The 21,428-nt window shown below is 46.0% G+C and overlaps 1 protein-coding gene across 7 annotated transcripts in view; it reads right to left on the bottom strand.

Moving 5' to 3' along the window:
* CDK8 (cyclin dependent kinase 8) overlaps positions 1-21,428 on the bottom strand; it is a 163,138-nt gene that overhangs the window by 107,006 nt on the left and 34,704 nt on the right. The gene's annotated exons all lie outside the window — the stretch shown is intronic.

Here is a 21,428-nt window from a genome sequence, read left to right as displayed (position 1 = left end):
TTGTTCTGGTCGTTACGCCATCCGGTCGCTGAGCTTTTATTATATAGGATTTTGAATTGATAGCAGTGATCTAGATATGAAACAGAACTATAAAAAACTACAAACAGGAAGAGAACCAAGATGGCGGCCTAGGTAAACACTTGTACTTGCTGCCTCTCACAACCACATCAAAATTACAACTAAAATATAATAACAATTATGATCCAGAACCGTGGGAAAGCTGGCTGAGTGGAAGTTCTACAACCAGAGAGGTAAAGAAGAAAGCACACTGAGACTGGTAGGAGATTTGGGAGGCGCGGAACAGGCTGGCACTCGGGGACGCTGCTTTTTTAATCGGGGGGGGGGGGGGGGGGGGGGAGATACAAGCTCCCGCTTGCTCTGAACTCCAGTTCTGGGCGAGACTCTAGGGAGAAACTGGATTGCCTGGCATCAGGGCAGAAACGCGAGGGCAAGCCTTCAGTGTGGCCCAGCCACACTGTTACAGACATACTGCTGTGTGTCAGTGCTGACTGAGGCTGCCCACTCGGTATGGCAGGCAGGAGCCACTTTGGAGGGCTGCCAGCCTGGGTGGGTTCTCAGGGAAGTTCCAGGGTGGGGTGAACAGAGTTAGCAAAGTTAATGGAGAGTATCAGAAGTTGTGCCTGCCAGTGTCAGACAGGGCAAGTTAAAGAAGGTGGGGGGCTGGGGACACCTGCCAGCACCTCTGACTCAGGAGAAAGTTCCAAGAGATCCCTGTCCCTCCAGCACACAACCTAAAATTAGTCAAAGCATCACCTTCACATATGACCTAGGTGCTTTTCAAATTGCTGCTGCTGTGCCAGGACCCAGGCAGAGGACAACCTGGATTTTTCTATAGCCCTTTAGCTCTTCCAGAAGTAAGCCCCACTGGTTTTCAAAGCCAGATGGTATGGGGGCTCCTCTTCCTGGTTCAAGTCCCCCAAACTAGGGTTTGGATCCCTTGCTCTATGGAGGCGACCTCTATAGTTGATACTGAGACAGATACAGAGAGGGAAAAACCTAAAATCTTTTTATATATACTATATTTATATTTTTTTATTGATTTCAGAGAGGAAGGGAGAGGGAGAGAGAGATAGAAACATCAATGATGAGAGGGAATCATTGACTGGCTGCCTCCTGCACATCCCCTACTGGGGAACAAGCCCCCAACCCGGCCATTTGCCCTTGACTGGAATCGAACCTGGGACCCTTCAGTCCACAGGCCAATGCTCTATCCACTCAGCCAAACCGGCTAGGACTAAAACCTGAAATCTTAATGACAACAATGAGGCACTGTGCCTGGAGAACTGTAACTAGAAGTTGGCTTAAATCTTGATTTAATGGTTTTATGAGATATTAAAACTTCCTTACAATTTAAATCATTGTGAAACAGAATTTTCTATAATTTGCAGCCAAAAGCATAATAATTCATAAAACTAATAACAGCAAATTTTAGATTCAAATTATGAATCACAGCAGCATAAGTACCAAGGGATTTTTTTTAGGTAGAAAAAAATGATAAAAAAAGGAAGCACAATAATGCAGACACATTACCTGCAAATGAACAGTTAATAGAACTAACAGCTGATTTCTTAACAGAATCAACAGAAAACAGAAGAGCAAGAATACCTTAACATACTGAAAGAAAACAATTGCTAATCTAGAATTCTACACCCAGTGAAATATCAAGACTGATGGTGAAATAATGACATTTTCAGACAAATTAAAATAGAGTTTGTTAGCAACAGTTCCACACTAAACAAAATACTAGAGTGTTCTTCAGACTGAAAATGATCCAAAATGGAAGCACAGTAATGGAGACAGGAATAAGAAATAGTAAAGGTGGTAGTAATTCTAAATGACCACCGAGTGTATACAACAATGACAGTATCTTATAGAGTTTAAACATACAGAATAAAGATACAACATTGTCATGTTAAGTCAGGAATGGTTCAGTAAATAAAGTTGAAATCTTCTAATATTCTTTCATTATTGGAAAAGGGTCCATGCACCAATTAATATTAGACACTGGTAAGTCAAAAATATATGTTTTAATCTCTAGAATTACCATTAAAGAAATAGCAAGAGCATAGAACATCCAAGTTAATAAAGGGAGTCTCTTTATAATGACACTTGAAGATTCTATAATTAGAAAGGACAATGGAAAAATAATAGTTCTGCCCTAACCGGTTTGGCTCAGTAGATAGAGCGTCAGCCTGAGGACTGAAGGGTCCCAGGTTCGATTCTGGTCAAAGGCATGTACCTTGGTTGCAGGCACATCCCCAGTGGGGGGTGTGCAGGAAGCAGCTGATCGATGTTTCTAACTCTCTATCCCTCTCTCTTCCTCTCTGTAAAAAATCAATAAAATATATTTAAAAAAAAAGAAAAATAATAGTTCTGATACTGCTAAGAAAGTGAAGGAAAAAATTAAGTGGTTGATCAAGGAAGATGATACAATGAATAACATCCCATTTTACCCTTTAACTCACAAGAAGAAATTTCTCTAAATGTTAAAGTACAACCTTGCAAAATCTGTGTTAATACTGATGCAATATCAACCTTAAATCCTAGTACTGTTACAGAACCTCTCCCCTGGAGCTGACACACTTTCAGTGGTGGCATTCCTCATGACCCACAGATGACAGAACTATCTCAACGCACTGGCAGGCCTTTACCAGAGGAACATTTTTCCTCCCCTTTGTGACATCTCTACAGGTAATTTAATAGGGAGGGGTCTACTGTGCAAAAGGAATGACCAAACTGAATGTTCTCCTAATGGCTCTTTCCTTGAAATCCTCAAGGTCTTCCTTTTCAATAACCAAATCACAGCTAATTTGGACATTCATTTAATGGTGTCTCTATATTTAAACCATGCCCAAATTGAGTATATCTCCAGTAAGTTGACTTTTTGTGGACCAAAAAAACTCCCCAAAAGGCCACTGCTATTGGCAGGTTAATTGGGGCTGAACCCACCAAGGTTCAGACCAACCCATCCAAATATCTTTCCAAATTTAGACAATACTCTCTAAAGCAGAAGCTAAAAGGACTAAAACTAACAGTTGAAAACCTTACAGAGAATGGACTCATACCTCATACTAATCCTTGTAATATTTCCATCTTTGTGATTAGCAAAAACACAATGGAAAGGAATATATTCAGGATCTCGGGGCTATAAAATAGAATATTCATCCTCCTTTCCACTTCACTTTCCCAGAGAACCAAACAAAAACATTACCATCACAGCCTCCTGAAGCTACATATATCACACTTGCAGATCTATGCCTTTCTGTAGTACTTTTTTTAGATCAAACTAGTCGATGCTCGTTTGTCTTGAGAAAATTTACAGTACCTCTGGACAGTTATGCCAGAGGAGTTTACTGAGGCACCCTCCAATTTTTCAATAAATCCTCAACCAGTACATGGGGATCTTAAATATCCCTGGGTTTCTACTCTACTTTAAAAAATATATATATATATATATATATAAATTGATTTCAGGGAGGAAGAGAGAGATAGAAACATCAATGATGAGAGAGAATCATCGACTGGCTGCCTCCTGCACACCCCACAATGGGGACTGATCCCGCAACCCGGGTATGTACCCTGACCGGGAATCGAACCATGACCTCCTGGTTTATAGGTCGACGCTCAACCAGTGAGCCACACCAGTCGGGCTCTACTCTAGTTTTAATATGTGAATGATCTCTTGTTGTGTTCAAAATATAGGTAAGCTCTAAGACGGAATACATTTTTCGATTTTAGCTCAGAAAAGACATAAGATTCCCAAAGAGAAGTTACAATCTCAATAAAATATACTATCTAGCCCATGATTTATCCTAAGGAGGTAAATCCCTTACTATTGACAGATTAAAAATTGTTCAGAACTCCAAGGCATGTAACTAAGACACAAAGATTCCTAGATCTCACTGACTATTGTAGACAATGGGCTCCCATTTTTCAATAATTGTATAATTATTAAATGATTTCACTAAGTCCTCAATAACAAACCTCTTCCCTGGGAACCTAACCATGAACAGATCTTTTGCAATTTAAAATAAGCCTTTCAACAACTCCTATTCTGAGATTACCTAATCATCATAAACTTCTCCACCTATTCATCCATGAAAAATCTGAACAAGCCCTTGGTGTTCTGACTTAACTTCATGAGAGTCATCAGAAATCTAGAGGTTACTAAAGTTTCTCTTGACCCAGTGGCAAAAGACTAACAATAGCCACGGTAAAGATCTTCTTTTAACTCCAAGGTCCTTCATGCTATACAATCTTTGTAGCTCACTGAAAAGACAAAACATGTCTGAGCAAGGAAGCTTAGCTCATACAAAATCCTATTAACTTTATCCCTCACACATTTCCATTCATTGTTGTAATGCTTCAGGGATCAGCATTACAACAATGAATTTGGCCCACGAGTCAAATTCAGCCCACATTCTGTTTTTTTCACTGCCCATGAGCTAAGAATGGTTTTTACATGTTTAAAGAATTGTTTAAAAAATAAAACACAACACTGCTATGTGGACCACAAAGCCTAAAACATTTATAATCTGGCCCTTTACAGGAAAGTTTGTTGATCCCTGCTACACCTCTATTTCTCCCCAAAAGGGGAAACTCATTTCTGCTGGTATATTGTGCCCTGAATAGACTTATCATAAACTCCTCTAGAAAATTCAGACTTGATCTTTGTTATTAATGGTTCTTATCTCAAGAACGAAACAAGAAAAAATGAAGCAAGATATGTTGGAACAGATCTTAACTTACCCATAGAATATGATCCCTTACTAGATAGAGGCAAGACATGCCTAGACGACATATCTCAATGCATTCACTACACTTTGCCAGTTAGCTAGCAAATTAGCCAGAGATTAAAGGGTTAATATACACAACTGAGAGTGTATTGCTTTTGGGATAGTCCATAATTTTGGAATGCTCCAGAAACAGTGATAGTTCTTGACCTCAACATTTATGCTTGCTAAAGGGATAACTATTATAAAGATAGGAGCTCCCCCCCCTTTTTTTAAAGAATCATGTATTGGCTTTTAGAGAGAGAAGAAGGAAGAGGGAGAGAGAGAAACATGGATGTGAGAGCACAACATGGATTAGCTGCCTCCTGCACACACACCCCATACTGGGGATCAAGCACATAACCTCCTAGTGCACATGACAACGCCCAATCAACTAAGCCACACCAGCTAGGGCAGAAACCCATCTTTTTTTTAAGAGGAGATAACATGAAGGTGAAATAAAATGCCCTGGCTGATCCTTATGGCAGATAGGCATCCCCCACTAAGATCCCAGCCCTCATGATAAGAAAAGACCAAATCTGGGTTCAAAGAGGCCAGTGACTATCTCTGGAGTTGGAAGAGAAGTATAGAGAGAAATTTGAGTACAGATTACTTAAATTAACTTCCAGTGCCCCCAGGACAGTTTCTTTGTGGCCTCAGAGGTCCTCAAATGGAACTTGGGGAAGTTTTCACATAAAATTATATATCCTGGTAAGGAGAAATTGGTTAGTGAACTCCATCAATGGGAGACTTTACTGAAATTGCTGAGACTTTACTGAAGTACTGAAATTGTTATGTCTCATCTCTCACCAGCATAATCCTTCAGTAAACAGTAAAAGTGAGGTATGGGCAAGAGTCCAAACCTCAAGATCCTTTTGAACACCTCCAAATGATTTTCATACAAGGGTTTTGAATGTGTCCTGGTCATTGTTTGCTTATTCTTGGGGTAGACTTAAAGCCTTTCCTTGTTGGAAATCTACAGCTCAAACAGTAGCAAAAAACTTACTCGATTTTATGTTCCCAACTGGAGGAATTTCAACCTGTCTCTCTCATGAGGGGTTACCCATTTTGTTAAAGCAATTATTAAAGTTTTCCAAAGCCCTTCCACTTACTCAGAAACTTCACTGTCTACATCACCTCTAATCTTCAAGAAAGGTAGAAAGAACAAAAGGAATTCTAAAACTAATATTAGCAAAGATCTTAGAACTTCTAAGGCCTAAGATACTGCCATTGCCTTTAATGAAAATGAAATACAGTGGAACCTCGTTTCTCAAACTTAATTCATTCTGGAAGGCTCTTCAAAAACTGAATCATTTTTCCCCATTAGAAATAATGTAAACTGAATTAATCCATTCCGGACCCCCAAAAATGATTCCCTGTTTTAACCTTTCTTATATATAGTACATGTCTATTATACTGCCCAATCTCTAAACACTTTAAAACAAAAGGGACATTAAATGTAAATTTAACAAAAAGGAAAAGAAATATACAGTAAAAAATGAGAATTTAATAATATTAAGCAGCAACAAAAACAAAAAAAAAACCCCAAAAATATTCACAACACAATATCCTGATATTTTAACAGTAGTAAACTGACTCATATTCGTGCATTCTCTCCTTTGTTTGTCACCTGAGAGATGTGTGACTGATCATAAAGGTATCAGCATGAAAGAATTATTATCAGGTTGAAGTGAATTGTTCGAGATGGGAGACATTTGAGAAACAAGGTTCTACTGTAAATTCTTTCTGGGGCTCAACCACTCTCCAATTATGAGTTAGTACAGACCAGCCCATACCTATGGGACAGGGGTGGGAACCTTTTTTCTGCCAAGGGCCATTTGGATATTTATAATATCCTTTGTAGGCCATACAAAAATTATTAACTTAAAAATTAGCCTGCTATATTTGGTCAAACATTTAATTAACTCATCCCTCCTAATGCCTTTGCAGGGCCAGACCAAATGATTTTGCAGGTCTTATACAGCCAGCAAGGCAGACATTCCCCAGCCTCGATTAAGGAATTATCTCAGATACTGAACTCCACGCTATTGCTAGCAGACCTGGCCGTAATGTCTGTCAGGAATTCATGCAATTACAGCCAGTCTTACCATCAACAGGTATAAACAGCTTTTCTGCAACATTCTCATAAACAACTACTATGTAACCTGAAACCTGGAGACTTGGTTTTATGAAAGACACAGAGAAAGATAGTCCTTGAATCTGATGGAAAGAACTTATTTATTGTTAACAACCAGTTTGGCAGTGCAACTGCTTGGAATCGTGTCTCTCAATTAAAAAGGTATAAGTCAGCCTTGAGTCACTGGGAGACTGTTCCAATCAGACCTCAAGTTGAAGATTCTTAGGAATCTTAGGAACCTTAGAAGCAGAAGGTCTTTGGAAGGAGAGTACTCCAACCAAAGCCTCCAGAACAAGACTGGTGACTATCATGCTTTAATCTGTTATTCTATTCTTTGTTTTCCTACCTATCTTCTTTCCTCTTTTGCTATTAAGGTCACCTTTAACTATGTTTACCTATAAGGCCATTATTCTTAAAACTGTTTTTCTTTTTTCATTTTTAGTCACTCCATGGTATAAGCCTGGCTAAAATTTACTCATGATTTGACTAAAAAATATAATCAAATTAGACTGCCTTAGTCCATTCAGGTTGCTATAACAAAAATACCATAGATTGGGTGCCTTAGAAACAACAGAAATTGCTCACAGTACTGAAAGCTGAGAAGTCCAAGATTGAGGCACTCGCAGATTCAGTGTTTGCTGAGGGCCTGGTTCATACATAAATAACTATCTTGTTGCTGTATTCTCTCATGGTAGAAAGGGCAAGGGAATTATGTGGAGTCTCTTTTATAAAGTTTACAACAATGACTAGATATAAAAGATTAGATACTTGGTTATAAATGTAACAAAAAACATGTAAGAACTTCACTGAAAACTGTGAAGACTGGGAGAAATTCAAGTTCTAAATAAATGGTTTACCATGTTCATGGACTGGAAGGTTCACAGTATCATAAAAGTGTTAAGTATCCCCCAAACTGATCTATAGATTCAAAGCAATCACACTCAAAATCCCAGTAGGTTTTGTGGTTTGTGTGTGTCTGTGTGTGTGTTTGGTATAACTTGATAAACTAATTCTAAAATGTGTATGGAAAATAAACAGAAGCTAGATTGGCCATGTCCATCTTAAAGAACAAATTGGAAAACTTATATTACCCAACTTATTACAAAGTCTTATTGTAAAGTTACAGTAATCACAATATATAAAACAAATCTTGACCCTATCTAACACAATATATAAACATTAATCCTAAATGGATTATAGTTCTAAATGTTGGAAGAACCTTGAGGAAACAATTTCTTAAATAGGATACAAAAATTGCTGCACACAAAAAAGAAAAATGATTAAATTGTGCTAAAATAAAGAACTTATCAAAAGACAGTTACAAAAGTATACATGCATCCACAGAATGACAGAAAAATTTTGCAATACACGTGTATTCAACAAAGGATACAAATTCCTACAAATCAATAAGAAAAAAATTAGAAAACCCAGTAGAAAAACAGGCAAAAGATTTGAAAGAATATCTTCACAAAAGATATTCAAGTGGTCACTAATCATATTCATTAATTATCAGTGAAATTAAACTAAAATCACATTGAGGTACCACAATATACCAGCAGTGGCTAACTAGCTTAACTTATAGACAGACAATACCAAATTTTGAGCTCCTTACTGTTATGGAACTACAGGATCTGTGTAGTTGACAATACATATCTCACTATTCCCATATCCTTATCAATTCAGTCCTGGAGGCTCAGGGCTCACTCAGCTTTAATGAGAGCAGGAGGCTCCAAGAAGAATAAGTGAAATGTTCACAAAGTTACAGTCACTCAGAGTTACTTTTAGTGCTATTTTTATTATATTATAGTTTTAAATGAATATTTGAGTTTACTTAAGCTCCTAAACCACCATTCATCCCTAAGATTTACATCCTATATAACAAAAGGCTAATATGCAAATCGACCAAACAGCAGAACGACCAGTCGCTATGACGCACACTGACCACCAGGGGGCAGATGCTCAATGCAGGAGCTGCCCCCTGGTGGTCAGTGCACTCCCACAGGGGGAGTGCTGTTCGCCAGCGGGCTCATGGCTGGCAAATACAGCAGCAGTGGCAGGACCCTCTACCGCCTCCATGGCAACGCTAAAGACCCCTCAGGGGATGTCCACCTACAGGCTTAGGCCCGCTCACCTTGGGGGTTGTCCGCCTGCTGGCTTAGGCCCTCTCCCCTTGGGGGATGTCCCCTGGGGAGCGGGTCTAAGCCGGCAGGTGAACATCCCCCAAGGGGTCCTGGACTGTGAGAGGATACAGGCTGCACTAAGGGACCCTCCACAAGTACACCAATATCATGCACCGGGACGCTAGTTTAATTATATAACAAATTGTCACATACAGCAACAAAAGATCCTAATAGTCATTAAAAATCATACTTTGAAAAAATTTACCATTTAAAATTTTTAAACCTAATGAAAAATTGAAGGAATCTACACTAATAAAAGATAAACATACAAATTGGTGTCACTCCGCTATGCCCACTAGCCAATCAGAGCGACTATGCAAATTAACCCAACAAAGATGGCGGTTAATTTGCATACACAGGCGTGGAGTGAAGACTGAAGACTGAAGACTGAAGAGGTTGGCTTATCCGCTGCAGCCACGGCTGGACCAAAGGTGTGGGTCCCGGGTGCCAGAGGAAAACCGGTGCCAGCAGTCAGGGGAAGGAAGGCCTATTGCATGAATCTTCATGCAATGGCCTTCTAGTAATATCATAAATACTTACATACTTAAGTTAAACATTTTGGGCAAGAATACTTCATAGGATAAGTTTTTTTTCTTATTGCATCACATCAGAAGATATACACTGAGTGGCCAGATTATTATGACCCCTGACATTTATAGGCAAATTAGCTATAATTTCGTGCTGAAGTTGCTAGAGGGCCAGACCATTATAAATAGGGAAGCAGGTTGTTCACCACGACAGTAGAAGTGATTTTTTTCTGAAGATATGGGTAAACAACGCGATTTAACAGCCTTTGAACGTGGGATATATATATGTGTGTGTGTGTGTGTGAAAATATATATATATATATATATATATATACACACACACACACATACATACTAGGGGCCCGGTGCACGAAATTCGTGCACTGGGTGTGGGGGGGGGGGGGGGGCGGGGAGTGTCCCTCAGCCCAGCCTGCCCCCTCTCACATACTGGGAGCCCTCAGGTGTTGACCCCCATAACCCTCCAATCGCAGGATCGGCCCCTTGCCCAGGCCTCATTTCCCCCCATCACTGGTTCTGCCCCCAGCCCAGGCCTGATGCCTCTGGCCCAGGCATCAGGCCTGGGCAGGGGACCCCCAGACCTCTCCAATTGCTGGCTCTGCCCCTTGCCCAGGCCTGATGCCTCAGCCAGAGGCGTAGACCCCCATCAACCTCCGACCACCTGATTGGCCCCTTGCCCAGGCCTGACGCCTCCGCCAGAGGTGTCAGGCTTGGACAGGGGACCCCCATCTCCCCCCGATCACTGGCTCTGGCCCCCGCCCACGCCTGAGGCCTCTGGCCCAGGAATCATGCCTGGGCAGGGGACCCCCATCTCCCTCTGATCGCTTGCTCCACCCCCCGCCCAAGCCTGACGCCTCTGACCCAGGCTTCAGGCCTGGGCAAGGGGACCATCATATCCCCCCAATCCCCGGCTCCGCCCCCCACCCAGGCCTGATGCCTCGGCCAGAGGAGTTGACCCTCATCACCCTCCGATCACCAATCACCGGATCGGCCCCTTCACCAGGCCTGAGGCCTCCGGCAGAGGTGTCAGGCCTGGGCAGGGGACCCCCAGCTCCCCGCGGTTGCAGGCTCCGCCCCTGCCCAGGCCTAACACTTCTGGCCTAGGCGTCCGGCTCGGGCAGCGGGGACCCACAGCTGCAGCGGCCCCGCGATCATGGGCTTCGCTTTAGGCCCAGGCAAGGGACCCCTAGCTCCTGGGACTGCCAGCTTCCACCGTACCCAGCTCCCATCGCTGGCTCCACCCCTACTTCCTGCTATCACTGGCCAGGGCGGAAAAGGCACCTGATTCTCTGATCATGGCTGGGGGGCCCCAGGGCCGCCTTTGCCCTGCCCCCCAGCTCTTAGCTCCCCCCTGGGTTTCCGATCACTGTCAGTGGCAGGGGGCTTCTTCCTGCTTTCCCTTTCGCCTCCCTGCATTGTGCCTACATATGTAAATTAACCGCCATCTTGTTGGCAGTTAACTGCCAATCTTAGTTGGCAGTTAATTTGCATATAGCCCTGATTAGCCAATGAAAAGGTAGCGTCGTACGCCAATTACCATTTTTCTCTTTTATTAGTGTAGATGTATATTTATAATGCTAAGTCTGATCACTTTGTTAGGCTGGTGACTAACAGATGCATTACTATATAATTTGTGAGGTGATACTTGGAAACAAAAGGAATATTTTATTTTCCAACAAACTTTCATCAAATGGCTTTAGCATCCATAGATGATTCTTGTCTGAACCAATTGTTAAACTGGGAATTTCAAAATGGTTTTTCTGATTCTATCATTCCTTCCATATTTATCAACTGGTATTTTTCTGTACAGAACTCTCTCTTCCTAAGAGATGTTTTAATCCAGTGAAAAGCTCTTTAAGACATCTCTTATTCCTTTTGAAATAGTGTAACACCTGAAAAGGTAAGATGCCATTAGAGAGCAAACAGAATTCAAGACCTAAATAATTAAATTAGACAATGAAAGACAACTCAGTAAAACTGCCTGACACAGCTTCCTATTCTTTCAGCTCTTTCTCCATCTCTCCATTAATGGCATCCCCATCATCAACTTAATTATTCAAGCCAGAAACCTTAGAATAATTTTCAGCCCTCCTTTTCTCTCACTACTAGTTTGAGAAAGACATAGGGTACTCAGAGGACTGGAGCACTACCATGCCCTATTATGGACTATGTATATACCGTTTATATTTCTTTCCATGACCATTTCATTATTTTTAAAATTTTTAAGTATTGTTTAAAAAATGTAAAAATTATGAGCTTGGACTCATCAACTTTTATAGGCAAACCAACCATCTCAGGTTTCAGCATAACTTATTGTATTTTTCTAGATTCAGCCCATTCAGGCCAATGTTCTCTAACTGATGATGGTTCCTAGTATTTTAAAATCTCAGAGCTGGTAGGCGTATACAAGTGATTTAATCTAAACACCCATTCAGTGCTTGAGTTTCCTCTACAACTCCATCAATGTGTCATTCAGGATATGCTGAAACCATCTGTAAAAGATAGAATTCTTTACTTTCCACTTTGTGCTTAGACAACATGGTTAAAAATTGCTCCTGACATTACAATGCTGCAAAGTGTATCTTCTTTAGTGTTCAATCATTGGTCACAATTCTACATCTTGAGTCACAAAGAAGCTATGTTCTTCTCCCTCTTACATTAAACCAAGGCATGAAATTCCCCTCAGCCCAGCCTTCACCCTCTCCAATCCGGATCCCTAAGGGAATGTCTGATTGCAGTTGGGACATCCCTCACACAATCCGGGACTGCTGGCTCCTAATCGCTCACCTGCCTGCCTGCCTGGTCGTCCCTAACTGCCCCCCTGATGGCCTGGTCGCCCCTTTCACCCGCTGCCAGCCAGGTCGCCCCCAACTTCCCCCTCCCTGCTGGCCTGGTCACACCTGTCTCCCCCGCCGCTGGCCTGGTCACTCCTTACTGCCCTACTCTGCCAGCCTGGTCTCCCCTACTGCCCCCCCCTCCCCGCTGGCCCAGTTGCCCCTCACTGCCTCCCCTGCCAGCCTAATTGCCCCCAACTGCCCCCCTGCCAGCCTGGTTGCCCCCAACTGCACCCCTCCACCTAACTGCCCCCCCCTGCTGGCCTCGTCACCCCCAACTGGCCCCCTGCTGTCCTGGTCACCCCCAATGGCCCCTCCTGCCGGCCTGGTTGCCCCACGCAGCCTGTTCAGTCGTTTGGTTGTCCCTCACTAAACCCCCTGCCGGCCTTGTCATCCCATGCAGCCTGCTGTTCAGTCATTTGGTCATCTCTCAATAACCCCCCTGCCAGCCTGGCCATAGGCAGCCATACTGTGAGGGCATGAGGGTCAATTTGCATACTACCTCTTTATTAAATAGTATAGCACCCACATGGGAAAGCGTACTTATTCCCTTCAGTTAAACCTCAGAAGACTGCGATTTAGTCTTAAAATAGCTTAATACTATTAGTAACTAACTGTAGATCTGTCATTTATGAATATACCTAAATTTGCATAGAAATTCATTATATTTTCAGCAGCAAATTAAAGTATTGCAGAGCCTATATACAACTGTCCTATTTCAAGATTGGGAAAGAAACAATTAGCTCATAAAACTGAGATTTCCAACCAAGCCCATATTCAACTTACCTGTATAATCAGTTTTCTATACTTCAAATCCATTTCTAAAAATTTATATAAACTAAAAGTTTATATACTACAGTACCCTTCCCCCAAATTTTATTTGCCTTTCTCCAAACTTATTCTTGTTCTTCTCTTCCTACAATGTGACATTTGTCAAAGTAAAGTAGTATGATTATTTTATACAATAACAGGATAACATTTTCTACTTTGTCTTAACACATGGTCTAAATGATACAGTGAATACTTGTTTCAAGTGCCCAACTCCTACTCCTGAAAACGTGTTTTCTAGAATTGCCCTCCCCCTAAAATTTTCTGGAACTCATTCAAATGCTTATAATGAAAACAACCATATTTATACAACCAGATCCTAACCAGTAAGTACAATTCACTGTACCAAACTTGAAATAATGTATGAAATGGGCAATTTGCAATCAATAAGTATTTACAGTACTTATTATTTCCTCTGTATTAGCAAATATAGAAAAGTCTCTTACAGCATGAGTTTTTATAACCTAACTAGAGGCCCGGTGCACAAAAATTTGTGCACTCCGGGGGGGGGGGAGGGGGGTCCCTCAGCCTGGCCTGTGCCCTCTCGCAGTCTGGAACCCATCAGGGGATGACCACCTGCTGGCTTAGGCCTGCTCCCCGGGGGATTGGGCCTAAGATGGCAATCAGACATCCCTCTGTCAGCCTGGCAGCCCTCAGGGGATGTCCACCTGCGAGCGGGGAGCAGGCCTAAACTGCAGTCGGACATCCTTAGCACTGCTGAGGAGGCAGGAGAGGCTCCCACCACTACCGCTGTACTGGTACCACCACCGCTATACTGGCAGCCATCAGCCTGGCTTGTGGCTGAGCAGAGCTCCTCCCATGTGAGAGCGCCCTGACCACCGGAGGGCAGCTTCTGCATTGAGCGTCTGCCCCCTGGTGGTCAGTGTGTGTCATAGTGACCAGTCATTCCAAGTCCTTCTGCTGTTAGGGTCAGTTTGCATATTACCCGTTTACTATATAGGATAGAGGCCTGGTGCATGGGAGGGGGCCAGCTGGTTTGCCCTGAAGGGTGTCCCGGAACAGGGTGGGGGTCCCGATTGGGTACCTGGCCAGCCTGGATGATGGGATGATGGCTGTTTGCAGCTGGTCACACCCCCTTCAGGATGAGGGTCCCCACTGGGGTGCCTGGCCAGCCTAGATGACGGGCTGATAGCTGTTTGCAGCTGGTCACACACCCTTCAGGGTGGGGGTCCCCACTGGGATGCCTGGGCAGCCTGGATGATGGGCTGATGGCTGTTTGCAGCTGGTCACACCCCCTTCAGGGTGGGGGTCCCCACTGGGGTGCCTGGCCAGTCTGGGTGAGGGGCTGAGGGCTGTTTTCAGGCTGGTGGGCGACTGAAGCTCCCAGCCTCTCCTTTTTTCTTCTTTTTTTTTATTCTAGGATTTATTTACCTTCTATAGCTGTCACTGGAGCTGAGAGCCGGCTCCAGCTCTGAGGCCGTTGCCGGCTGAAAGCAGGTATCTGGGTTTGTTTAGATTCTATAATTGAAATTCTGTTGCCATCACTGGCCGCTCTAAGCTCTGAGGCCGTGCTGGCTGAAAGCAGTTACCAGGGGTTTGTTTAGGTTCTATAATTGCAACATTGTTGCATCCGGAGCTCAGACCTGGGCTGCGGCAGGCAGGGAACCTTGGCTTCCTCCATCACTGGAATAAGCAAGCCTCCTGTTCGCTTCAGCTGCCTGGCTGCCGGCCGCCATCTTGGCTGGCAGTTAATTTGCATATCTTGATTAGCCAATAGGAAGGGTAGCGAAGTTACGGTTAATTACCGTGTTTCTCTATTATTAGATAGGACTAAAAGCCCAGTGCATGAAATTCGTGCATGGGGGGAGGTCCTCTCAGCCCAGCCTGCACCCTCTCCAATCCAGGACCCCTCAGGGGATGTCCCAGGACCTGGGCTTCCCTCCCTCTAGCCAGTCACAGGCACCCAGAACCTGGGTCGGCATAGCTTGGGCCGCAGGCGCCCGGGACTACAGGGGGGGTAGCTTGTCCCTCTACCAGGCCACAGGCGCAGGTGCAGGCGCTGGTACCCGGGACCGCAGGGCAGGCAGCTTGTCCCTCCCCTGGGCCGCAGATGCAGCCATTGGCACCTGAGACCACAGGGCATGCAGCTTGTCTCTCTCGCGGGCCACAGGTGCAGGCACAGGCACAGCTAATGGCACCCGGGACTGCGGGGCGGGCACCTTGTCCCTCTCCCAGGCCGCAGCCTGGCTAGTCCCCATTCCTCTCTCTGCAGTGTTGAGTGTCTGAGCCGTTACAGCGTGACGGCATGAGGGTGTGAGGACCATTTGCATATTAGCTCTTTATTATATAGGACTAGAGGCCCGGTGTACAAAAATTTGTGCACTGGCGGGGGGCGAGGGGGAGGCGTGTCCCTCAGCCCCACTTGTGCCCTCTCACAGTCTGGGACCCCTCGGGAGATAACAACCTGCTGGCTTAGGCCCGCTCCCGGGTGGCAGAGGGCAGGCCCAATCCCTAGGTGCCTGCCCCACAGCTCCTGGTCGGGCTCAGAGCAGGGCCGATTGGGGAGTTGGGGCGCCGCCCCCTGTCACACACAGAGCAAGGCGGATCAGGAGGTTGCGATGCCACCCTCAGTCACACTCAGGGTAGGGCCGATTGGGGGGTTGGGGCGCCGCCCCCTGTCACACACAGAGCAGGGCGGATCAGGAGGTTGCGATGCCACCCTCAGTCACACTCAGGGTAGGGCCGATTGGGGGGTTGGGGCGCCGCCCCCTGTCACACTCAAGGCAGGGTCGATGGGGAGGTTGGGGCGCCGCCCTCTGTCACCCACAGAGCAGGGCCAATCAGGGGGTTGGGGTACTCCCCTGTCACACTCAGGGCAGGGCCGATGGGGAGGTTGCGGCTCCACCCCGTCACACACAGAGCAGGGCCCATGGGGGGGTTGGGGAGCTCCCCCCTGTCACTCTCAGGGCAGGGCCGATGGGGAGGTTACGACTCTACCCTGTCACACACAGAGCAGGGCCGATCAGGGGGTTGGGGAGCTCCCCCCTATCAGGCACAGAGCAGGGCCGATCAGGGGGTTGGGGCGCCTTCCCCTTTCACGAACAGAGGAGAGCGGATAGGGAGGTTGTGGCCCTGCCTCCTGTCACACACAGAGCCGCAGGGCAATCAGAGGGTTTGGGCGCTGCCCCCTGTCACACTGCTCCAGGGGCCAGGAGGCCTCGTGGCTCCGCTGATCCCAGTGCTGGGGGGCCTCACGGCTCCGCTTGACACAGGAGCAGTGAGGCCTCGCTGCTCCGCTGATCCCGGTGCTAGGAGGCATCGTGGCTCCGCTGATCCTGGTGCCAGGAGGCCTCGCGGCTCCGCTGATCCCGGTGCTGGGAGGCCTCACTGCTCCGCTGATCCCAGTGCTGGGAGGCCTTGCTGCTCCACTGATCCCGGTGCTGGGAGGCCTCATGGCTCCACTTGACACAGGGGCAGTGAGGCCTCGCTGCTCCGCTGATCCTGGTGCTGGGAGGCCTTGTGGCTCCGCTGATCCCGGTGCTGGGAGGCCTCGCTGCTCCGCTGATCCCAGTGCTGGGAGGCCTCGCTGTTCTGCTGATCCCGGTGCTGGGAGGGTGGGGGTCCCGCTTGGGTGCCTGGCCAGCCTGGATGAGGGGATGATGGCTTTTTGCAGCTGGTCACACCCCCTTCAGGGTGGGGGTCCCCACTGGGGTGCCTGGCCAGTCTGGGTGAGGGGCTGAGGGCCGTTTTCAGGCTGGCGGGTGACTGAAGCTCCCAGCCTCTCCTTTTTTCCTTTTTTTTTTTTTTTTATTCTGGGATTTATTTACCTTCTATGGCTGTCACTGGAGCTCAGAGCCGGCTTTAGCTCAGACCTCCGCTGCTGAAAGCAGGTTTCTGGACTTTGTTTACCTTCTGTATTTGAAACTTTGTTGTGACTCCAGCTCTGAGATCCCGGCTGACTGAAAGCAGGTTTCTGGGGTTTTGTTTAGCTTCTATAGTTGTAACAATGTTTCTTAGAGAGCAGCTCAGAGCCCAGCAGTGGCAGGTGGGGAACGTTGGCTTCCTCCGTCACTGGAGCAAGCAAGCCTCCTGTTCGCGTCAGTTGCCTGGCTGCCGGCCGCCATCTTGGCTGGCAGTTAATTTTCATATCGCCCTGATTAGCCAATGGGAAGGGTAGCCAAGTTACGGCTAATTACCATGTTTCTCTTTTATTATATAGGATGTGGCTATAACATTACCAATTAACTGGAGGGGAAAAACCACCACATGAAGGCATTAGTAGAATGCAAACTGGAATAATCACAGGATAAATAAGAAAAATAATAATTGCATACAAAGAATAGGCACACAAAGATTGTTTGAGTGTTTGGGTGTCCTTCTGAAATAGAACTGTTTTGTTTACCCAAGCATTCTTTCATGCTTTTGCTTAGAAAGAAGGGTCTGGCAGTGGTAACAAACAGTACTTCAAGAAACACAACCAACACATTGCAGCAGCAGCACTATAGGTTGCTATTTGCAAACAGACTTGCCAAGTGGGCAGAAGTAGGTTTACATTTATTTGTATGGAAAATACAACTATCTATTTAATAAAAGCCTAATATGCAAATAGTCCCCTCAGGCAGTCGTTTGACCAAGAGACCGCTCGCTATGACGTGCGCTAACTACCAGGAGGCGGCGTGAAACATGGTGGGCACAGCGACGCAGCACTGGCAGCAGGAGGCAGTGGAGGCACTGCTGGCCCTGATGGGCCCCTACGAGAGCGGGACTATGGTGTGATGGTGGAGCAGGTGAGCGGGCGGTGCCAGGTCAAGGCGAGTGCAAGTGTGGGCTCGATCACCCCACTGATCGCCCCGCAGACGGTGACCAGCCTCAATTGATCACCACGCATGCGGGATGCTGGAGAGGCCAAGGTGCGGTGCCAGGCAGGGCTGCGGGGCTGGGAGCATGAGCTGGGGCTGCGAGGTTGGGGGCACAAGCTGGGGCCCGATCTCCACAGGCCACCCTGAGGGACCCCACCTGTGCATTAATTCATGCACCGGGCCTCTAGTTAATAAATAATCTACATATATAACAGGAATATGCAAATTTGTCCAGTACGCAGTCACATTACGACCATTCACAGGGTGGGTGTGGCTGCAGGGCTGCGGGGTGGCACTCTGGGTCTAAGCGTGATTTCGTCACACCCACGCAGACTCCTCCACGGCCCACAGCCAAATCCCAACGCCGACCTGGGGTTTACTAAACTTTACTGGAGCTGCTCCCCACACCCACACCCCCTGCCCCAGGACCACACTGCCTGCAGCAAGGTGCCCCGGCAGCGTCCTGACAGGCAGCCAAGTAGAGCGGGGGCTGCAGGGAGCCAGGGAGGGGTGGGGCCGCAGAAGCCAAGCTCCCAGGGGTCTGAGGAGAGCGCCTGAAGGAAGAGGAAGCTTCAGCAAAGCGGCCAGCCATGGGGTCTGCAGGTGCGCGGACAGGCCTCCGCCTGAGGGGCAGCTCCTGGGTGAGCGCCACAGCTTTGGCGAAGCGGTTGGCCAGGAGGTGGGCAGCCCAAAGGGCGCAGAGCGGCGCAGAGGCAGGGTGCACTGGAAGGGGCTTGGGCAGGGGCAGGATATTGGCGGGCAGGGATCTGCCTCGCCTGCGGAGAGTGAGGTTCTGCAGTGGCCCCAAGATGTGGGAAACAAGAGGCAATGACTGCCAGCGTGGAAGGATGCCCGGGCAGAGGGGCAGGGACTTGCAGCCCTGAGGTGGGAGTTGAGGGGCGCTTCCACCTCAGTGGAGGGGTGCCACACTGCTAGGTACCCCACTGCAGTGGTTTGGTGAAGTTCCCAGCACTAACCGGGCCTTGCCACGGCCTGCGCTCTTGAGAGGCCAGGACTCCTGCTCCCACCTTGGCCCAAAAGCAAGTCTGCGCCCACCCTGACCCCAGTTCCTGTCCCGCCCCATGGGGAAGCAGGCCTGCAGGGTGAGTGCGATGCCTACCACCTGCTCCCCAGAAGGGGGGGGGCAGTAAAGAATGGGGGTGGGGGACAGGGGAGAGGAAAGAATGTGGAGCATCCACGATGAAGAGGTGCTTGAGAACGAGGCTTGGAAGCCTCACCCGGAGGTTTGTTGTTTGCCCCACGGCTGTCCCTTAGGAAAGGCGGAGAGTGCAGTTGTGAGGGCTCCCTGCGCGCTAAGTCAAGTTCCACAGCCAACTGGAATTGGCCTCAGTTTCCTGGTCTGTAAAATGGATTAAGCATGTCCCAGTGCCTTCACTGAGCTTTGAGGGCCAATTGAGATACTATATAAAGAAAATGAGGGAAGACGTGAGAAAGAAAAGAAAGGGCAAGCAACACAAAAGAAAGATTGGAAAGAACCTGTAAACCTATTGTCACTTAAATAGGGAATATAGTCAATAGTGTTGTAATGATGGTATGATACCAGGTAGGTACTGGAAATATCAGGGAACACTTTGTAAAGTATATGGTTGTCTAACCACTATTCTGTAACTAATAAACCTGAAACTAATACAAAATAATATTGAATGTAAAGAAATGAAAGTAGGAGTGAAATTTTTATAAATTTCAAAGTTTAAATAAAGGCTGTAAAGGAAGGAAAGGGGAGAATAAAAATAGTATTTTTCATTTTACCACTTTATTGTCTTTTCAGTACATGAAAAAGACATTTGTCTTTATATGGTGCTTTTATACTTTTCTAAGTCATTATCTCATTTGATGTTCAGGGCAACTTAAAGACAAGATAATTATTCCCTCCAGTATTCAAAGAAAGGAAATCTTGGTGTCTGGCCCCAATGATTCAATCGGCAAGCCCTTATTGTAAAGCAGGGTTAGTGAAATTTTCTGTGAAGGGTAGTATCTATACTAATAAAAGCCTTGAGGGTGATCAGGCCAGCAGGGGAGTAGTTAGGCGGGATAGAGCCAAAACCGGCAGTTGGACATCCTGGGATCAGACCTGCCGGACATCCTGGGATCAGACCTGTTGGACATCCTGGGATAAGGCCTAAACCGGCAGTCGGACATCCCCCAAAGGGTCCAAGATTGGAGAGGGTGCAGGCTGGGCTGAGGGACACCCCGCCCCACCCCCCTGTGCATGAATTTCGTGCACCAGGCCACTAGTAATACAAGAATAAACTGTGTTTTGCATACTCACACCTGTAAACCTACTTTTGTCCCCCCCTGTATTTAGGAGAATTATCTATTAACAATCTTAAAATCTTCTTTAAAAATTTGAATTAGCATACTTGGACACTGGAAAAATAGAAAATCGTTAATGACTGGACAAGTGAGATTAATTTAATAAATACATTAAAGTACATGTAACTTATATGGCCTTGTAAGAACTTTAAAACTTCTTTTAGATGCTTTATCTTATTATGGTACACAAAAAGAACATGTGAGGTGAATTCATTTTACAGAGAAATGTGACATGCTCAGAGAGATTACACAAATTGTTTAAGTTCATAAAGCTAACATACTACATAAGATGTCAATCTCATACCTAATAATGTTATGAGAATAAAAATTTAATTGCAATGAAAAACTTGAATGTAAAAGTAAAATGTAAATGCAAATTATATTAAAAAATTATGCCACCCAATACAATAAATACACACATTAAAACTAAATGCAGCCCTCACTGGTTTGGCTCAGTGGATAGAGCGTCGGCCTGTGGAATGAAGGGTCCCAGGTTCAATTCCAGTCAAGGGCATGTACCTTGGTTGCGGGCACATCCCCAGTGGGGAGTGTGCAGGAGGCAGCTAATCCATGTTTCTCTCTCATTGATGTTTCTAACTGTCTATCCCTCTCCCTTCCTCTCTGTAAAAAATCAATAAAATATATATTTTAAAAACTAAATGCAAAGGTTAGAAAGATGGCTAATGACATGTAATATACATAAGCTACTGTTGATGGAATGAAGCAAGTTTCAAACAAAAGGCACAATATAATCTGATTTAAAACATGCCTAAAGCCCTAGCCCATTTGGCTCAGTGGACAGAGCATCGGCCTATAGACAGAAGCGTTCTGGGTTTGATTCCCGGTCAGGGCACATGCCCAGGGTTACAGGCTCGATCCCCAGTGTGAGTCATGCAGGAGGCAGCCAATCAATGATTCTCTCTCATCATTGATGTTTCTATCTCTTTTTTTTTTTTC

The sequence above is a fragment of the Myotis daubentonii genome, chromosome 2 (assembly GCF_963259705.1).
Source record: "Myotis daubentonii chromosome 2, mMyoDau2.1, whole genome shotgun sequence".
Taxonomy (NCBI): domain Eukaryota; kingdom Metazoa; phylum Chordata; class Mammalia; order Chiroptera; family Vespertilionidae; genus Myotis; species Myotis daubentonii.
This window is presented reverse-complemented; position numbering and strand designations above follow the sequence as displayed.